We start from the raw sequence: 21,614 nt of genomic DNA, 5'->3' as shown, positions 1-21,614 counted from the left end.
TTAGCACAGTATCTTCATGAGTTTCTACTCTGCACACCAGTAGGGGAAAGAGACGGTTTTCTGTGTTCACCAGGAAAAGTTAATGAGACTCATTAGTTAATTCCTTTTTGATTTAGTTATGGAGATAAACACCAACTGACTTTCTCATCTTCAAAAGTTCATAGTATTGTATATGCTCAGAAGTAATGTTTTTGGAATTTGTAAGCATCTTAAATGCAAAAGCAAAAATAATTTCCAATATATAGTAGGAGGCATTGACCTTCTAATACTCCCTTTTCATAAAACTAATTTACAGAAGGATTTCTTGATTGGCTAACACAATGCTTTATGAAAGATATTAAAGTTCCAGTGACAAGCCTAATATGAATATCATAATACAAGGTATGTGGCAAGGGAAAAAAGAAATTGTCCCTGAAAGTGAAACTTTCTCAGGAGAAGTATACAATTTTATTACAAGTGATGTCCAAATGGCCCATTTACTTAGATTGCTTTCTCTGTTTACAGAACAGTTAATTCCTTCTTGGTGAGTGGGGCTGTTATATGCTCACCAGCACAATTAGTGTCTATACAGCAGATTATTTCTTCTTGAATCTGCTAATAGATATGTCTTTGTGAATTGGGGCATTTTGAAAAAAGGCATTTTGAGGTTCTCAATCTAGTCTTCTGTTGTCTTCTTGAATGCTTCCCTTCCTTGAACAGAACTGCGTATTCCATGAGCGTAGTCTCTTCACAGAACTTCTCTATAACTTCATGTTGATGTGCAGACACACAGCACACACGTGTTATTAAAGAAAAAATTTCAAAGTTTCAACTATTACTCCTCATTTCTTTCCTAACTAAAAGTAATCAGACCATTGTGGGCACTCGTGTCCTGAAAGCTAACTCCTATTTACTCTTCTGTCTGTCTTGCATGTCCAGTGCCATCTGCACTGACTCTTTCAACTTCTGCTGTCTTGCAATTAATTCAATTCACTCACACAAGCAATATGTCTCTGAGAAATGAACAGGAAGTCTGAAAAATATAGATTTTCAAAGAAAATAAAAGAGATAGAAACTAAAAAAAGGCAGATTAGGAACTTGCTTTACTCTTCCAATTTTTCCAGTGCAACTTCTACACACCAGCAAAATCTCACCATTTGTACACCATTTTGGTATTTACAAATTGTTCTAAAACTAGAGAAGAATTGCATTCTTTATTGAGACAAATAAAGAATGACCCTAATTTGATTAACAGAATTAAACAGGTTGAGATAGGAAAAAGAGACCTTTAAGTGTTTATGGGCAAAGCAGTGTTAGAGTTAGGGTCTGTTTGTCATCGTTACTTTGGGCTCTCAATACAGGGATATGGAGGTTTTTTGCAGTTAAGAAATTAATTCAATAGAAAGACTGGTTTTTTTTGTGATAGATTATTCTGCAGGCAGGCTAGTTTAATGTATTATCAAAAATTGCTGAAACCTATTGTGGTAGCTCAATCAAAGAAACATCATAGAATCACAAAATATGCTGAATTGAAAGAGAATAATTAAATTCAACTCCTGGCTCTCCAAAGGACACCCCAAAAATCACACCATTTGCATTGTCCGAATTCTTGTATTCAAACAGGCTTGGTGCTGTGACCACTTTTCTGTGTTCAACCATCTTTTGGATAAAAAACTTTCTCCTGATATCTAACCTAAGCAAGCTTTAGTCTAGTAAAGTTATAATAGTAATATTATTTTTCTAGAAATACTTTTCATCTGAGAACATAATCTTGACTTCTCATTTTCCTCTTTAAAATTAGTTTAGTAGGAAATAAGATAAGAAGTAAGTTGATTTCTTTTTCTTAATATGCATTATAAAGAGCAAGTTAGACAGTACTTAAACCAGATGTGTTCTCTAGTAATCTAATAAAATCTAACCTCTAGCATTTCTAACAATCCCAGGATCATTTATATATATAAAAGTTATATTTCTATTTCTGAATTAAAAAATACTAATTGAAAATTATTTTAAGTGTCTGGGATGAAAGGAAATGTACTCGGCTTGCAAAAGAACTGAGAAATTCCAGTCTAACTGTTTAATTTCCCCAGAAAAAAAAGAAAACAATCAATTTGTAGAAGTACTCCAGAAAAAAACAATTGTCATCAGGAATTTGACCAAAATATACTGAGTCAATAGCAACATTTACCACATGCAATGCAGATACACACATGCAATTGTGGTAGGTGAGTGTAAGAGTAACCTTGAGTTCTGTAAGGCTTTGATATTGCCTCAACATCGTGTTGTCTTGAGCAAACTGAGCAGCTACAACCTAGGAAATCACAACAGCTGCTCCGTTATCATCAAGCAATTATCAATGGGTCTTTGTCTGAATGGAGGAGATTTCTACCAGAACTATTTTGAGTCTGATAGTACCCATTCACCATCTAAGCCTTAGGATGGCTACAGTCCCTTTTATGACATAATGAGGTAAACAGAGAAGGAAGTCAGCCAGGCTGGAGGTGGTTTGGGGCCTGTGGGAGCTCTGTACATGCTGTGGCTGCTGAAATCCTTCCCCACCTGCCGTGGCAGGGGAAAGGAACATAGCACCTCCTCTATAGAGGGGACAAGGCCATTGCAGACTTTCTAAGAGTTCACAGGTAAGCTAAGGCAGCTGGAGAGCTTGACTTTTATTGAGGGATTGGAGCAAATCCTCCAGAAGATATTTTTTTTGGAAGAGACACGTTACACTGACAAGGGATGGAGATAACTGAGAGGACTGAGGACGTGACTAGTAGCAGTGGAAGAAATGCAATGGCTAGCAGGTACAGGGAGCTGTGACAGAAGATGAGCTGTGGTGTAGTCAAAACAGAAAAGGGCAATTTAAGCTAAAAATATTAAATAAAACCCCAAGAACTTCAGGGAGAAAGTACAGGGGTATTAACATTGCAAATTACTCAAAGCAGGCAAAACTGCAAACACTCAGCAGGACAGAATTAGAATACAGTATAGTCTTGATAAATTGGAGAAAGGGTCTGAAAAAAATAAATAGGAAAGCACTGTGTGTAAGTAAGAAAAATTAATGGCTTAAGCACAAATGATCCAGAAGAGGGCCACGATGATGATCAGGGGGTTGGGGTCTATAGAGCCTGGGGTTGTTTACCCTAGGGAGTAGAAGACTCCAGGTAAACACTGTAGCAGCCTCACAGCGCTTAAAAGGAGGCGGTGGAAAAGATGGAGAGGCTCATTATAAGGGAGTGCAGTGAAAGGACAAGTGAAAGCAGATTTAAACTGAAAACGGGTAGGTTTAGAATGGATATTAAGGAGATATTAATTTGGTGAGACACTGGAACAGGTTTCCCTGTTGTGGATGGTTGGAAGGTTGGAAGCTGTGGATGTCCCACCCCTGTAAGTGTTCAAGGCCAGGCTGGATGGGACTTTGAGTAACTTGATCCAGGGAATGAGCTAAGTGATGCTTTCTTTTTCTTTCTAGGCACTCTATGATTCTAATACAGAATTACAAGACATAGCAATTCTGCATTTATAATTAAGTTTATTTATTATGTGTGTGATATAAATATTCTGCTTCGTTGAAAGTAGGGTGTTCATTTTAACCACAAAATATCTATGCATTTACAGGCCCATCTCCATCTTGACCTGAAAAAACATCAGATATGGTCAGTTTAGAAACAAAAGAAGATTGTGGAAAGATGGAAGACTTCAAATACAGGAAACACTGCCTTAAAAAAGGAAAGCTTTTTTAAGAAAGAACAAACAAGGGAGGATGTATTTAAGCTGCAGCATTATTCTGTTAAATGTGAGTAAGACATTTTTTTATGAAAGCAAATGAGAATCAGAGTTGACTATTAGAAGGATCAGTAGTATTCTATTTGGAGATTTTCAGCTATAGATTAAACTGGCATCTTCCAGAAATTCTTTTGTTATCTGTTGTAGGATTTTGCCTTGACAGTGACCTCTGAAAACACCTTTCAGACCTCCAGCCTTTGATTTCCTAAGGATGCATCTAAAAGAACTTCACAAACTGAATCTTATAAAGAAGCAGATGCTTATTAAATGATTAATTTGGCTGAGCAGCATGTATACAGTGTTTTCTGTGGATTCTATCATGATAAGGTTAATTTTCAGAGCAGTCTCTTCCACATTATGAAGTTTTCCCTCACAAGCATTTCCTATTGTTTGGCCTATGGGGGCTGTAACATAAAATTAGCTTTTACAATTTTTATTCAGTCTAATTGGACTGCAATATCACTCCCTCAAGATACTGAGAAGATTAACAAATTGCACATGAAATGTTCCATTACAATCAAAACTGATCTAGAATGTGTTATTTTCAATCATCAATACACAATTTATTAATTACGCCCAGTTTCATCACCTTAAGGCTTAATTTTTTCTTTAGTAATTTTTTGGAACAGTTTTTTTTTTCTGGCTGATCTTTTGATGATAGCAATAGTAACAAAAGACAGCAGAGACAAAGCTGGACACCATGCATGAATTTATGTGTCTGCAGATCAAACATAGAACAGAACTTGCACTGCTTACTGGAGGAATTAATGTGTTTCATTAGGCAGGCTGGTGTCTGATTCCATCTACCATTATTTGAAACCAAGTGTTTTTATAGTCCTATTTTCACTTGCAGTTCACTGACACAGGCTCAGGTGAGCACACAAACACCTCTCTCTTTATAGATACAGGCTGGCTGGGTCCAATCTGTTCATTTGACATACACAGGTTTAAAACCATATGTGGGTGCAATACTTCTGCAGCTACATGCTATGAATATTTTAACACCTATGTCATTACAGTAGTGTAGATATTTGATTTTTTGCTTATATTTGCTTGACTCTCCTAAAACTGCATCACTTCTTTTTGATTACAGATCAGAGGGTTTTGCTCCTTACATTTATGAAATCTATGAAAAAGTGCCTACCATCTCCTAACACCTTCTTCTTCATCCAGGGCCAGTTAGATATTCTGACCCAAATTATATATTTTTAACATTGGAACTATCCTATAGAAAGGATGTTGGACCTTGTTTCAGAGCAGTTACTATTCTCAGAAATGTATAAATTTTTATGTCATTATAGAAATGAAGTTATTAAGCATACCTTTGCTAACTGTGCAAAAAGGATGGGATAAGTTTTGTTCGTTAATCAAATGAAAAGAAATTTGAATATATAGGTAAAAAGCTGAAAATTTAGGTAGAGATTGTGTTCTTTGAAATCAAGAGTTCATAGAGTTTTAACATTAAACAGTTATAGTTGACAGCTATGACTTTTAATGAAATAACCCTCTTTTGTATCTTTTCAGGATATGTAATCTGAAAAAAAAATCCCTATCTATTGAGTCCTCAATCACAATAAGACTGAAGTTTGCCTATAGCACTGTCTAGTCAAAAACCTATGACAGCACTCAGGTTTATGAAGAAATAATTATAATGATAATTATAACCTTGGGGTTTTTTTATTGAATAGAAATATTAGATGTCTAAAGAAAAAGTAACACCAGCCTATATCAGGATTTTATTGTAGGCCACCCTTTTTCACTTGAAAAAAACAAGCATCATCCCATCACTACAAACCAAAGCATCATATCTGGATATTCTTGAAGACTGCAGCACAGAATGAGGGAAGAAAATTAAAAGGTCTTTGGTTACACTGCAAAATTTTTATGAGATCCCAGCTGCATAAATCTAACTTGTCAATAAGTTTATACAACTTTAAGAAAGCAAAGTCAGTTTTGCACCTCATGGCTTAGTATCATGTATAAGATTTGATTGCGAGCTACCAAGATATAATTTAGATTAAATAGAGATTTTTCCTGTTAGTTAAAATAATTCACTTTCTCTAAATGCAGAGCAAAGACAGCCACTGTCACAGCATATTGCTAGCAGCAATTCTAGGAAAAAAAGACTTTTAACCGCTTTTTCAAGAAAAACTGTTAGAATATGGCAGTGGTTTAAAAAAACCAAAAAGTAAGTCACAGAATCAGTCTGTAAATTCTATGCAAAATGTGATATAAAGTATAAAATGTCTAGCTATCACTGTTTAAAAAAAGAGCCAATATAGCTGTAGTGAGGTTTTTATTTCCCAAAAGTCATCCTGGACTAGTCTGTAACAGGAATAGTTTTGTTCAAAATTCTTGTGCTCTGTGTAAACCTCACATTATGTCTGCAGTCTGGAGAGGCAAATACTGGTGCTTAAAGACAGTGATCAGCATCTCCAGCTTCATATCTCCACATCCAGAGAAAGTTTCAGTAATTCCCATGTCCCCAATACACAATGAATTTCTGCTTAATGAGTTAATGCTTCAGGTGATACAAACTGTTGGACATGAAGATTTTGGTGTCAAAAAATCACAGTCTCTGCTATTGCAAATGTATTCCTTGTGACAACCACTGCCTCTTGACATCTGCTGTTTACTTTTATGTTTCGTGAGAAAACAATCTCCTCTGCATCTTCCTAATTTAAGGTGAAGTACAAAGGAAATAATAGCTTTTGGTATCTCTGTTGGATTCCTCCATTTTAACAGGTGAACAAAAATACACCAGCCACAAATTAATAAATGTTATGAATGTCTCCATATACATAAATATCAATAGAGGATTTAGAGATTGCTGTGATGAGAGAGTTTAGAAGACTGATTAAACCAGATTCAAACTTTAAACAGCAACGAGGTAGACTGGTAGTTATTAATTAATTAAAGGTCTATCTTGTATACTTTGGGCTAATGCCTAGTTCTTACCCAGTAAGATCTTAATATCTAACTAAAATGGTTGTGACTATACAGCAGCATATATATATATATATATATATATATATATATATATATATATATACAGAGGCCATGCTAGATAGTGAGCACTGGTGGATGAGGTCCTTAAAGGACCAAGGTGACCAGGCTTCACAGCTATTCCAAAAGGAAAATCAGAGCTGAATATCTTTTTTTATGCACCTCTCCTTGCTCGCATCTGGTGTTTTTCCTCATTGCTTTCCCCCCTCCAAAAGGAGGATCTCATGTGCTCCTGATGCTGCTCATCTCATTTCTGGTTTTCTGAGCTGTCCTTGTTGTGTGTTTAGTAAAATGCCCTCCACATTTGCAGGCCTTTGTGTTTATTTTCTAAGCTATTCTTGATATTGAAAATGGTGCTTCTTGTAGTAACAGTGTTTTCCTGTGCCATATGTGTGCAAGTGTACAAGTCTTTGCCTTCCTTGGAGGTCACGTTGCCCACCCACTTATGCAAAATGCTTGTACTTTGTGCCTGGTCATGCAATCACAGTATCACAAAATACATTTGTTACAGTATTATTTTACGTTTATGTTTAGGTTAAAGACAAGCTAATATTGATTCTTCCCAGATTAATGCACTTCTCAGGTGTAGCCATTACAGGTCTCTGTTTTGACTATACGGCTGTAAAAATTGTTTATTGGACAGAGGAAGTATTTGCTGCTAAAAGAAAAAGTGATTCTGTGTGAGGATCTGCATTTATACTGTTTGTGAGCACCTTCAAAGCTCCTTTAGCAAATTAAAACCCACATATTTTATCCGTAAGAAATGAACTAAATAATAGTACAGTGCAGAAAGCAATACTGGAATATCAGTCCCTAGTCCTTAATGCCAACGAGTTCATAAAACTCCAATTCATAAAGACTGATGATACTGAGTAAATAAAGATCTGGAAGTACATGGTGAGCAAAATACTTTGTGTCTTCAAAGAGTATCAGCATAGCTGTTGCAAAATACATCATAGGTTCAATCCCACATGCAGTACTTGCATCAGAAATAGAAAATGTGGCCTACTAAATCCATAATAAAGTTCTTCTAATTCAGAGGATTTTATCTGCCCAAATGGTTTCTGTATCCAACACAATGCCCCCTTGGTTTTGGTGAAGTATTCAGAGAGATCTTTTTAAGATTCTACAGGACTAATGTTAAAACTACCAAAAACATTAGGATTATATTTTTGGCAAGGAGGATTTCTTTGAATAATATTATATATATTATATATCCTGCTAACTTTCCTGAAGTACTCTCCTGATGATATGAGAATAGCATGCACTTTTAGATTCAGTTTCTGGGTCATCTGTGAAACATTTTTCCTACCTTCTCTGAGAATGTTTTCCTTGGCGCATTTGGCCACATTTGTTCCAGGGAAATTCTCCCTAACTTTACGAATTTTTTGGTTCACTTCACAATTGATGGAATCTATCTAGGTAGGAAGAAAAGACTCACTCATTTCCTATCACTGAGAAACACTTGGGTCTTTTGTCACAAAGTTTAATTGCGTGGTCATGAAGGTTAAAATACAGAATCAAATTTGTTATTTCATTATGAAATTTAAGATTCTCAAGCAACCCATATCAGTGTTTTCTAGGTAGATGATGGATTCCACATCCCTCCTGTAAGCAATCTCCAAAGGGAAATAGATATTTATGTTGCCATAATAGCAGCACAGAACTCATGGAGATACTTGAGAACTGATAACTCATTTGAGATGGATCCAGAATATGTAGTCTGAGTATCCATCTGAGGCCTGAGTATCCATTCTGTCTCCAGTTGTCTTGATATGGACAATTCAAGACATCTCACCTCCACTTACAAAGTCAACGTGACCCTGATTCCACATCTGATTTTGAGAACAGCCTTCAATCTAGTCTTGTCAGACAGACCTGCCTTAGCAAAACGGTTCACTAATAGCCCAGAAAAAGACAAAATTTTATTCATTAGACTGGTTTTTATCCTGCATTTTTGCTGCACAGTCTTAGCACACACAGGTGCACATTTTTGGGAAACAAAAAATAATTAAGACAGTCTGTGCAGCAAACATAGGTTTATTAGCCTGGAGCCATTTCTGATATTTTCCCACATGCCCTAAAACTATTTAAATGTGGATTGATTATCAAGGGCAAAGTTAGAGGACATCTATATTTAAAATACTACCAACATTTTGATTTCTGTCTTTGTTTCATGTTGATCAGACTGCTAAGGCAGGCTGCAGCTTTTTATTAAATCTAGGGGATATCTATCAAATAAAAGATTTTATCAGCTTCCTGTGTGAAAAGACCAGAACGTAAAGGGGTACATTAGATTTAAAGTAGTTAAAGACAAAAAGAAACTATTTATGTCTAAACCTCTGCTGTCACCTTTAGTCTAAGAATATATACATATTTCAGATAAAAAGGGTACCTTTTATTGCCTTTACTGCAATATATGGAACAAATTTTGGGTCCTTACATAGAAATAGTTCTATTTAGTAATAGTTCTGTCGTCATCAGAGCTTGGTACATTGTGTTTTGATGTGTGATATGAATATATCTAATCTTGAACATGAATTAGTATATTTGGTTGCACAGTGAAATATTTGTGATAACTAATGGATAAAAGTTGATACTGCTAAGATATCATCTTTTAGATTCTCCTCAAGGACATTTTTAATAATTTTTCATAAGAGATTCCATGCCAATACTGATATTCCAACAAAATCAGGTATTTCTGGAGTAATATTAGATATGCCAAATTAACAGGAGATATTTTTTGTCACCACTGTCTTATGGCTACATCAGCAAGTAGTTTGGGGAAAAAAAAAGAAAGGGGAAGAACTGTAATATTATTAAGGAGAATGGGATATGTTATAAAGGGAGAAGGCATTCTGCTTTGTACTAGGTTTTCTCTGGTCCCAAGGTCCGAACATGGATACTGGAGTGCATCAGGTGTGTATTGTGTGCACATTTTTCAGTATAGTTTCACCCAAAAGAAATACAGTTCATATGCTCTGAGGCTATTCTGTGGCTGGGTTCAATCAGTTTTGTTTCAAAACTGCACCCTTGATTCTCACTAAAACAGTAATGTACACATTGCAGTTTGAGTTTATCAAAGAATCAGCTTCTGTTGTCCCTAAACACAGCATACAGACAATTTATCCAAACAAAGACTCCCTTTGCTTATCTTGCAAAGTGCCCAAAGCTGAATTGGAGAGATCATCTTTGTAGCTGATAAACCAGCAAAATCTGGGAGCAATATGCATAGTTACGATGACAGGCTGGAGAGCTCTTCAATTTCAGTCTTCCACTGCAACTTGTACTTCCTCTGGAAGAAACTTGCCATAGTAGCACTTGATCTCATTTTCTACTCAGGGGTTAAAAAACTAAAGAGGGTAATCAAACCTCTCCACAATTACTAGCTTCTTGGTGCTGGCCGATTTGGCAAAAAAAGGTGCTTTCAACACTACAAGTCTTCATCAGATAAAGTCTTTCAGCTAACTAAATTAACCCATAGCATTCATAAGAATTGATTTAACTTTCTCAGATTATCTCTGGAAAATTCAGGACTAATCCTTGCACTCCTTGACAATTAAAAGGAAAAGGATAAATATTATTGTGTATGAACCTTGTGTTCCATTGCCTGCCTATCAGGCTGATGAAAAGTATTGGAATAGAAGAAGCTTAAAAACTCATTTAGTTACTTATTAAGGGTTTGGTTTCGATGCTTACTACTAATCTAACCCCACCTCTTTTCACTTTGTTTAATATAACATAATATATCATCATATCATCATATCATATCATATCATATCATATCATATATCATATATATCATATCATATATATTGTTTAATATAATTATACAAAGATGGATTTGTGCTTTGGATTTGTAGTTTGGCTTGAATAATACTGGACTTTTTACAAAAACAGCCAGTGACCACAGGGAATGGCTTTAAAGTGAAAAAGGATAGGTTTAGATTAGATATGAGGAGAAATTTTTTTACTCTGAGGGTAGTGAGGCACTGGAGCAGGATCTTAGGGAAGTTGTGGATGCCCCATCCCTGGAAGTGCTAAGGACAGGTTAGATGAGGCTTTAAGCAGCCTGGTTAATGGGAGGTGTCCCTGCACATGGTAGGGGGATTGGAACTACATAACTTTAAAAGTCTTTTCCAACATAAACTATTCAAATCATTCAAATGATTATATGATTTGTTTAAAAAAACTAGGTGGGGTTTAAAAATTCATCTATAATAGTTATGCTGTTAATGACAGTGCAATTATATTTTGCAGATATGGAGCTCTGTGCAGGGGTGGCATTATTCAGAGTAATAACACATTTTTAAACAGTTTCCCATCTTACACTCTGAGAACTAGTAATTTAACTCCAGCAGTTCCAAATCAGTTGCATAAAAGTGAGACTAAAATTGATATAAAGTGTTTGGGGGGGGTTCACTTGGATTTCAGCAATGATAAAAGGTGACATTTTCAGAGTAAAATGCCAGTTGCCATTATGAACAGAATTTCACTGCAGATTATGGTGAAGAAAAATCACTTCAAAATATTTATCTGATGCTATTTTTCTTTATCATTTGAAATAAAAGTAACTGGCCGTGGTAGTTATATCAACTGGTTTAAATTTATTGTTTATTTTGTAAAGGATGAATTATAAGGCAACCTTTCCTTTATCTGCTATGGAAGGGTAGACAGAGCCTGGCACTTTCAGTATTAATGAAACAACAACACCAGAGTCAACACAGGTGAAGTCAGAAATAGAAAGAACTTCAGATTAGCTTCTATATCCTATCTATAAGCACGCATTCAGCATGAAATAACTCATTAGAAAAAGAGAAATATATATTGAGTAGAGAAAAAACTAAGATGGGATGAGGTGACTCTTAGTTCTGGACTCGATTATGGGTATCATTGTCATCAAATACTCTTTCCCAGTCAAAAGAGTTTACTCTTAAGCTCTGTAATGTATTTATTGGGTTGTGTGGCACAGAAGCTGCTTAATAAAGTGCTACCAAACACTTTACAGTTACGGGATATATGGAGGTTACATGGAGAAACATCTTCTCATTTGCCCATTTAGAAGCAGAAGAAATAGTAGAGGAGATGGGTAAAGGCGGGGTAGACCCCATTCTGTGTGAGCTGTGTGTCCTGCCCAGCACTGCGCCAAACATTCCTGTTCCTCTTCTCTTTCACCACGATACTAAAAGGAAGGGGTACCACCAGAATTGCAATTTGTGATTAATAAATTGATAAATTATCTTCTTCCTCAGCTCAGGAAGAAGACTTCAAATAAGAAAGCAGTAAAAATTTTGAAGGCTGTTTGCAAGAATAAAAATAGTACCTCAGAAGGTCCAGAATAATTACTCATTCCAGTTCCTTGGTCCATTCTGGCAAGCTGTTCATGAGTTCAAGGAAAAGATCTTTTTCTACTTATCAACTTTGGATCAAGATCCATAGAATTTATCATTTTTTCTTGAACACACTTAACATCACATGATTTTTTATTTTTTTTTTATCTTCCCACACATTTATCTGTTGATACACTGTTTCTCAGCTGAAGCCATCAAAACTGTGAGTGGTGTATCTCTGCCATTACTCAAGGTTTAGGCATATGTGCACTGATCCAGCTGGCAAAAAAAACCTCTCTACCTTGGCAATTCCATTTGTCACTAAATATCACTGAAGTAGAGAATAATCATGGGGATTGGGTTGTAGATACTTCATCTTCTTCAACTGAGTGGTTTTGCCAATAATCATCAGGATATTTCATGCCACCTGAGATTGTGCCTGGTTGCTTCTCCCTGTTACACAGCCTATTGAAGGGCTTCATTTTCTCTGTCAGTAGTTGTAGAACTTTTAAAAAATTTAGAAAGCATTTTGTCCATGTTTTTAAAAAATCTATAGATATATGAGTGGAACTTTCAGGGGGATATGGACACTTCTATTCACTTGATTTCTTAGAGAATACTGCAAATACGTTTTCCTTCTTTTTTTAATGTGTGTGAAACTTTGATTTTATTGCTAAATACATTTGCATGAAGACAGGATTTATGTTGCACACTTTGCTCAATCCTGCTGCCTTTTTCTCTCTGAAAGTTGTAATCCACTGAATGTAAATCCCAGACTTCTCCACTGCTAATTATGATATGGCAGAGAGGGGATTATGACTGTGAGGGAGAAAAAAAGCAGCTGGAGTAGATGAACCCTTAGAAAACAAAAGTCATCTTTGCATGAAGCTTATCACACATTTGCTTTTCTGTTTGCTTTTATAAAGAAAGATGGGGGGAATGCAAATATGGGAAAATGTGCATTTCCTCACAGAGAGAGGATATGGTCATAAAGTGAAGGATCTTAGGATCTTACAGGCTTTGATAAAAAGGATGTTTTGATCCCAATGGCAGAACACTGACAAGAGTCAGAGAACATCCAGAGCTTGAATGATATCTTAGGTTCAGGACACCGGTTTCTATAGCCTAAGGCTTCAGACACAGTTCATCAGTCAGAATTGACTGAAATGCATTTCTTAAGTAGTGTTCCAAGATGTATTTGATAACTTCAACCATTTCATCATTCTGCTTTCATATACATGGAACACAACCATAGGTCAAAGGAACATGAACAGGAATACAAGATTTAAGAAACCTCCACCTTTATATCTGCCAATCCATTATATAGTCCATGAAGCAGTGTTTCAAGGCTGTGACATGCCTGAATTTCATTTCATTTTGTGCAACAAGGAAAATTGTTTTTCATGTACTTTCTCACTGCATGCATTTCTCTGTTATAGAGAGAAAACAAAGGAAACAATCAAGGTGTCTATAGGCACCTATTTCAATAGAGAGTTCATCTGTAAATTTTAACTCAGGTCAAAGCCAGAAGGTAAAATGAAACCTCAGTTCTCTCTTTCTGCTTAAAAACAGTTACTATCTTGTCCAGGGAGTTGCTTTACCCTTCACAGAATTTCAGGATATATGCTGTCATAAAATGAATTTCATTCATATGAATTGCAACAAATGCTACCTTCTACAGGAAACAGCAGCTGATGTCCCTGGAAATATCATCTTTATTGTTCATTTTAATGAAGCTTAAGATAAGTTTTACTCTTCAGTTCCCAGAGCTGATCAAATTAGGAGCTGTACCTCTCTACTTTTTTTTTTTTTTTACTTTCCCCCCCCCCCCCCCAAAAAAGGAGGGGATTTTCAAGTTAGCAACTGAGTCCTGAGGAGCCTTTTAGAGAAGAGAAATGGAAAGAGAGCAGGTGTTTGGTGCATAGAGCAGCTCAGACCTCCTCCTTTTCTCCTCTCTCTTCCTTTTCTGTAACAGAAGTGCAAAATGTCTTCCTCTTCAAATGCAAGAAGAAGAAGGGGTCCCTCCTTCCTCTTTGAGAAGAGGACTGTAAATAGGAATGATACAAAGCCTTACTTGGGAAGTCTTCCTACCATCAATAAATAACTGCCTTCCACATGCAGAGAAGTGCACCACAAAATAAGGAGACAGAACAGATGAAACACAAAACGTGCAAGGCAGAATTTGAGAAGTGTCAGCAGATTGGTGCAAGTTATAGTATTTTGCTTTCATTACAGGCTCAGAGCTGGATCCACTTCTTGGCAGTGATGAGTTTGGCAAAAGGTCTAAAAAATTCTGCACAATGGATGTTTTTGGCTGTCAAGAGTCTATTTTAGGAGTCAGAAATATATAGAACGTGAAAAATGACCCAACAGGACAGGGGCCAAGAATCTGCCTTGGATGCCCTTTACACATAAACCTTCCAAGGTGTTGATGACCCATGCTGGCCATTTTAAAGCTACATTTTGTGAGAATTTTAGGAAATTCAACATGGATAAAGCCCAGAGGACCCAGTTCTGTTTTATTTACTTTGTTTTATAATGGTTGTTATCTCTATTGTAATCTTTTAAGTAGAAAAATGTGTGGAGGAGCTGTGGTCTTGTATTCTCCACTTGGTCAGCCCTCACTGCACATATTCAGTGTTAGTGTCTGAGGACTCAGCACTTACATTCTGAACGTTTAATTACAACAATTAAAAAGGCCAGCAACTCCTGGTATACTGTACTTACCCAGAAGTGACATACTTAATTTGTGAACTCCGCCTGCAAACTAAAATTCATCTGCACTTAAATATCATTAACAAGAGTTTGACATCATTCAGAAATGTTTACAAATCACCATAGTGTGTCCATGGAACAAGACCCAGAATTCTGATTACATTTTTTAAATCCCTAAAGAAGGGAGATCTTGTTCAACAACATGATCCTCATGACTGCTTGGAAACAAACAATATGTATTAAGAAAACACGTGAAACACAGAGGATGTAAAAAACAATCTTCTTTTTCCCCTCTTTTGCAGATGGGAAGGCATGAGGCCCTCCAGTGCTACCCCTGGCCTTTCCCAAACTCAGGCAAGATGCTGTTTTAGTTAACATTCCAGTATGGTTTATCCCTTGTGGTTTTTTTCCCCATCACTTCGCAACAATGCTTTTTTGGCAGATGGAAATGACTGCAACAAAAAGCCAGGTGCATGCTCTGATGGTTTCCCTGCTAAAAGGGATTTAGTCAGATGTTTCTTCCACCTGTGAATTGGCTGCCCAGTCTCAGCCAGCTCCTATGAATGTAATTATTATGCTCTATTTCAAAAAGCTGAAAAAAGTTCAAGTTGGTTCTGTCATAAAAAGAGTCTGATATCATTACAATTTCTCTCTATTTTCAGAACCTGATTGTCAATGAAATAATTTCTGTGACAACCATCTTAATTTTCAGTTTGAGGGCATATCCTGACCTGGATTTCCACAAATCTACTTCAGATACACACCAAAGCAATAATAATCAGTGACACTCTTTAAATAATAAACAGGTATTCACATCTTTAAATCTGTTCCCAAACAGTCCAAGTCCCTATATTTTTTCTGTGAAGAGATGAGTCATGCTCAGGCAGTAATGAGTGACTGTGTCTGCATGGCGTCATGGGGAGCTCTGCTGCCTGGAGGGAAGGCTACCAATATGTGCCTTCCATGTGAGTTTTAGATTCCCAGGCTTTGAAATCTCCCTTTTCTTTATGAGAAGCAAATCCACTTTCTCAAAAGGACAAATCAAAGCAAGATTTGTTTCTTTCCCTGCATTTTTTAGCCTGATGTGAAGAAGCCCATTAAACAGCCTGAAAAGTTCAAACTAAAGTTCTATACTAAAATATTTTTTAAAAATCTGAGATAAATCTTAGGCATATTAATGGACTGAGGCATAAAACTTCACATGTACCAACAATGCAAAAACAGCCCTTTTTATCACTGATCAAAAGCACTTGGGTAGAACCATCAGTCTTCACACAGATGTACTCTAAGACAGATTTGTGGGAGTTACAAATTGAAAGCAGAGAAAAGCATCAGCCCAGCTTGAGTGAAGAAAATTCAGAGACAAATAACTAGTCAGACTGCTGAGGGCAAGGCTGTTTGGATGACTGTTTGGATGAGAGAGAGAGGGAGTCCAGATACTGCTCAGAATCCCAAGATGAAAAGCCAAATATGACCACAGTGTTCACTGAATTGTGTGATATAGGATGTAGATTTTCCTTGAATTAAATTCCATGCAGGTTACTGTGTTACATAGTTAGAAAGAATGGCCAAACCTCTTTTGAGTTTTTTAATCTTGGATTGTTATCAGTATGGAGGGTAGTCCTGAGGTAATAGTGCAATAGTAATGTGATAAAAGAATTGTCACTCCAAATATGATGTCTGTATCCAGTGGGAAAGAAACACATGAAAGCAGATATATTTCCACAATATAAGAGTCTGTGTTGTGCCCTTTGTAATTCGGGCCAATGGAACAGCAATATCAGAATTAGCAAATGGGGAACAGAGTTTTTGTGGTGTTCACTGGTCAACACAGATCTATGATCTGACTCAGAGGTCTCTTAATATGTTTATTAATTATAAGTTTTCTTACAGGAATTTGCATGAACAAATGTCAATTTGTGGGATATTTGTGAACTGTTCACTTTGACAATTTGCTGTGTGATTGACTAATTTACCTATCTGGCTGTATGAAACATTTTCAACAGGTGAGTTGAAGAACAGCAAACACTGCTCTTCCCCATGTAAAAGTACAAGTGAAACTCTAACTACATTAAAATGCACTAAATGCTTGGAAAATTGTGACATTTCTGTGAGAACGTGGTACCCCATCTTCATTCTGTCACACTTGGAACACTGAACACAGTAACATGGAGCCACATTTGTTTATTTTATTTGACAGAATAACAGGTATCTGATTTCCTATGAAAATATGCAAATTCCAATGCAATCAATAGCATCCTGAAATTCTGTATGAAAAGCAATGGGCAACATCCCACCCATTGTAAAAGGAGGCAGGATTTTATTTTGTGAAGTACTTAGCCATGATAGCCAGAATGTGGCAAAACCTCTTGGACTGTGCTGTGCTTCTGTTCAGGCTTCTTTCCAGAGGGTATGAGCAAAGCAACATCACCAATCTTATTTGGTTTTATTTTACATCTAGATTGATGATGTTTACACTGATGGTATTTTCTTATAAGAAGATTGTAGAGGAAAAAAAATAATATTATTTGTAACACAAAAATAACACCAATTTTTTCCATGAAACTATCATAATATATGTTTTACTCTGTCTATTACATGTGCTTGCTTCTCAAAGGTGACAGATGTAATTCAATCTTAAATTCTTTGCAATGTATAATTTTCTTCTCTGTGGATTTCTCTATGTATTGAAAGACTGAAAGTAACTTATACTATATTATTATACATTCTAATTGGTCAAACTAATATCCAGATTTTCTTTAACAGGAAAAAAAAAAAAAAAAAGGGAAACAAAACAAGTTTGGCAACATTGATCATTTTTATTAGTTAGTAAACAGACCCTGAACTTCAGTTGAATTTCTGTCAGGTTGTCACACTGCAGTGATGTAGCTGAGCTAATCATCTGGTAGGTGCTGTCAGGAACCACTAGCAAAAACAGGGGTTTAACTCTTAAAGCTTGTTCTGAAGATGTCTACAAGCTGTCAGCAATACTCCATAAAACATAGACTTTTATACCATTATACCAACCTGAATCTGATACCAGCCAACAACTTTCTGTTTCTCATAAATGTGCATACAGACCAGGTGATTATGGGCTGATATTTTTTTTTTTATTCTGTTTGAACAGCTTGAACACCAGTATATTTTCTTTAAGACCCATGAAATGTAAGAGGACATTTTTTTTATTTGTTTTAAAAGCTGCAGCTTTTTTAAGGAAGAGGCAGTATTTTTTTTTTTCCTTAGACCAGCTGACATCGTGTACCAATCTACAAATCTTTGAACTTCACAGTTCTTCACATCAGACTCAACTGTAGGGTTGACATACCTCATCTCAAGGTTCTGGACTTGTTATACAGGTGAAAGTATTGACAGTGAATAGTTTGCATTTCTCTATTTATACAGGCTTGTAAAATGCTTAAAGTCTTCCAGCAGTTATACTAGTTAAAAAACAAAAGCCTTTCAAGGAACAGATAGGTGCTACTAATTTCATGCTGCATATACAAAATTCAAAGTGACTAAAGTTATAACTCTACAAAACCAGCAACAGAACAGATTTTCTAATATTGTTTGGCCTGGGGGTCCAGAGGTAGATAAAGCTGCTTTAACACTTTGCTGTTAAAGAAAATATGTAGAATCATGTATCTAATCCTTCCAGGTACCACAAGAAAGGCCCTTTGGAGCAGTTTTTCAAGGAGCAACTTTCTCAAGCAAGAAGACAAAATGTAGCCATCTGAAACTCTGCCTCCCATGAGGAGACACGGATTGATTTCTCTGCTCAGCCTAGCTTGGAGAGATTATTGCATTTGTTCAAGATCAAGAGACTCAAAAAAAAGTTGTCTCCTACATTTTATTTAGGATCTCCTACTAGACTGCTTACCAGTGCTGAGCAATTTCACCCTTAACCTCTCACAAAATCACCAGATCGTTCTTCCTTAATCTGTTTGCTGCCAGTGTCTGTGTGCTACAATCTCCTCACTTTTCACAAAGGTAGATACTAGCAGAGGCAGGGGACAGCAATATTTTCCAGGCAACCAGTCATGGCACCAGCACAAAATCTTCACTGTCTTGCTGTGTGGTAGTGGAAGCTTCCATTTGTTTTGCTAATATAAAAAAATGAGCAAATTAGTAATGCTCAGAACAGTTTGTTTTACAAGAAATATATATATTCTTATGCATCTAGGATAAATCCACACTCGGTCTAATTCTCACAACAACCAAAGAATACAAGCATATCTGTATGGATAAAATCTGATTTTTTTTCGTCCCTTAACCAGGACACCCTCCAAAGAAAGCTGAAAAAAACCTGGCAGTAGAAGGTGTTGATCACAGGAAAAAAAGAAAAAAATTGCAAGCATGTTTGGTTTAGACTTTCAGCACCTTGTATCTACCTGGCATTTCTCAGTAATTAGAGCATGACTTCCTTCCATTTAGAATTTATTGAAAGAATAATTTATATACATAATTCTTGTGCTGCGGTACATTTGTTGGGAGATAATTCAAACGTTTTCTCATTTGACATTGAAGCAGAGTTCATTATACCTGCACCAGAAGGTCACAACACATGTTTCTGTTTGCAGTTTGAATGTGTATAATTACTGGAACTAAGTTTTTGGAGCAAATACTCATGACTATTATACACTGAATTTCCCTTAAAGCTTGCAAAAAAACTTCACAGTGTTTGCATAAAATTGTTTCAATATTCATAGTAAAAGAGTATTCCTTAGTGTATTCATAATTAAAAGACATAACAGTTGGAGACAGAGTATACTCATTAATTTTTATAAATAGGCATGTCAGCTAAGTTACTTAACAGTATTCAATCAGTTCTGGTAAGTGCGGGTTTCACATCTCAATATCAGTTGAATTAGTTGGACACAGATCAGTTATGCTGGTTGTCTAAAACACAATCAGCTCTTTCTGCTTTGACCAAAAACCATCCTGATTTCCTTTGTATGATGCTGTTGATTCTGAAAGGTCAAGCCAACATCATCAGTCTGCTCCTGCTGTGTCATTCAGAGCACCAGGGGGATGCTTTGACCTCTCCCCAGTTGTGATTAGTGCCCCCTTCCTGTAAATGAGACCTGACATTTTCCAGAGTGAAGACAGATATTTATATTTGTTCATGATTCATTTGATGGTATGTAAAGATGGGCTATATCACACAGGGAAAGAAAACTTGAAACATGTCTCTAAGGGTATTTATCTGGCTTGTGGTGTGAAAAAAATGTAGGGGGAATAAAAAGCTGACAGAATGCTTCAGTTCATTATTACCACAGTAATAATAAGAATCCAAACTGCCTCAGATTACAATGTAAATATCTTGTGGTTTTATGTGCTTTAGGATTTTTTTTTTTTTTGGATCATCCATGGAACATTTTTGTTCCACAAAAATGAAAAAAATAAAGGATTTTGGCAGCTGGTGCTTTAGGTGATGACTTTTGAAACGAAAAGAAGATGTAAGCTTGATATTTAATTGTCAGGAGACTGAAAATGAGGGCATTTGGAGCAGTTCTGATAACCAGGACAGTGTTACATGAAAGTTCATAAATAGTGGTGAGGTACCATTACTACTGTTATTCACGCTTGCTACATCAATTTCCAGAACTATATATTTGCAAATATTTTACCATTGCTGCTTGTACTTGAGCCATAAATCTAACTGTGTTATGTTATCTATCATAAACCACAGCTCAGCAGCATAGCACTCGTGGCTCTCAAGAAAATCATCCACTAAAACCAAAACTTTGACTGTCATTTCACTGATGATTTCAAGGCTGTCCAAAACTTTACAGTGCTGGATCATTATTTGTACTCTGTAACTCATAGTCCCTGGTTTGCTTGATTTGGACTTGGCTTGGAGATTGTCATCTGTTAATTTTGTTACTCTGTTTCTTGGATAAGACTGCAGAAACAGGCTATTGTTTGTATTACGTGTACAGCATTTGGAATGGCTTATTACATAGAATTTTCCTCCTATATTGGACTGCATCTCTGGGATTTATTTATGATGGATAGTTTCCATGAAGATGGCCTTCATCCTGAATCTCTGTAGGCTTGCTTTTCCCTGTTGAAAAAATGTTAGGATGAAGTAATGAGTGGAAATGAAGCATTTTTACCTGTGTTTTTTTCCCAAGTTACGTATCTTTTCAGATTTTAATTTGTCTGCTGAGGGTATAGACATCATGTAATGACATATACAATGCTTCATGCTTCAAGCTGATGATGCCCAGAGATGCTGAGCCAAATACTGCTTCCAGTAATAGCAATGTAAATCAAGGCATTTTGGCATCATTTTGTCCAAAATGTGACATGTATCTATTCTAAATATACTCCAATAAAATTTCGAACAGATTTTCTGCTTTAAAGCTTAAATATTGTAATGGTACAAAAAGTAACACAACTTATGTATTACACGGGATTAAGTCATAAAGTAGAATTATAAAATATTTGCTCTGGTTAAAAAAACACCCACAGTAGTATAATTATACACTCAGTTTTTGTGTGTGTGGGAGCAGAAATGAATGTGGCACATTATTTAGTAAAAATAGATCAGGTGAGTGGTTTATCAGAGGAATCCTGATACAGTGATGAAAACTCTGAAAACATGCCTGGTGAACAGTACCAACAAAACTCTGCCTTCCTGTGCATAGGTATAACTCATGTTCTGCCTTATTACCTGTTTTTTGTGTGGCTGTTACTCCATACCTGCTTTGGAAAAACACAAACATATTGATACAGCAAAGATTTCTATCACCTAATAGGGCAACCTGCAGTTTATCTGAGTCCCTGCAGTGTGCC

General features: G+C 36.2%; 1 long non-coding RNA gene across 1 annotated transcript in view; it reads left to right on the top strand.

Moving 5' to 3' along the window:
* LOC147652536 (uncharacterized) overlaps nt 1–21,165 on the top strand; it is a 35,840-nt gene extending 14,675 nt beyond the window's left edge. The window contains exons 2-4 of the long non-coding RNA XR_015287842.1: nt 3,598–3,775; nt 16,710–16,822; nt 18,472–21,165. This is a non-coding gene — a long non-coding RNA (uncharacterized LOC147652536). The remainder of the gene's footprint in view (nt 1–3,597; nt 3,776–16,709; nt 16,823–18,471) is intronic.
* Nucleotides 21,166–21,614: the final 449 nt, after the last annotated feature.

Source organism: Cyanistes caeruleus, chromosome 6 (genome assembly GCF_971803275.1).
Source record: "Cyanistes caeruleus chromosome 6, bCyaCae1.hap1.1, whole genome shotgun sequence".
NCBI classification, from domain to species: domain Eukaryota; kingdom Metazoa; phylum Chordata; class Aves; order Passeriformes; family Paridae; genus Cyanistes; species Cyanistes caeruleus.
Note: the sequence above shows the minus strand (reverse complement) of the source record. Positions and strands in the feature narration are given on the sequence as shown.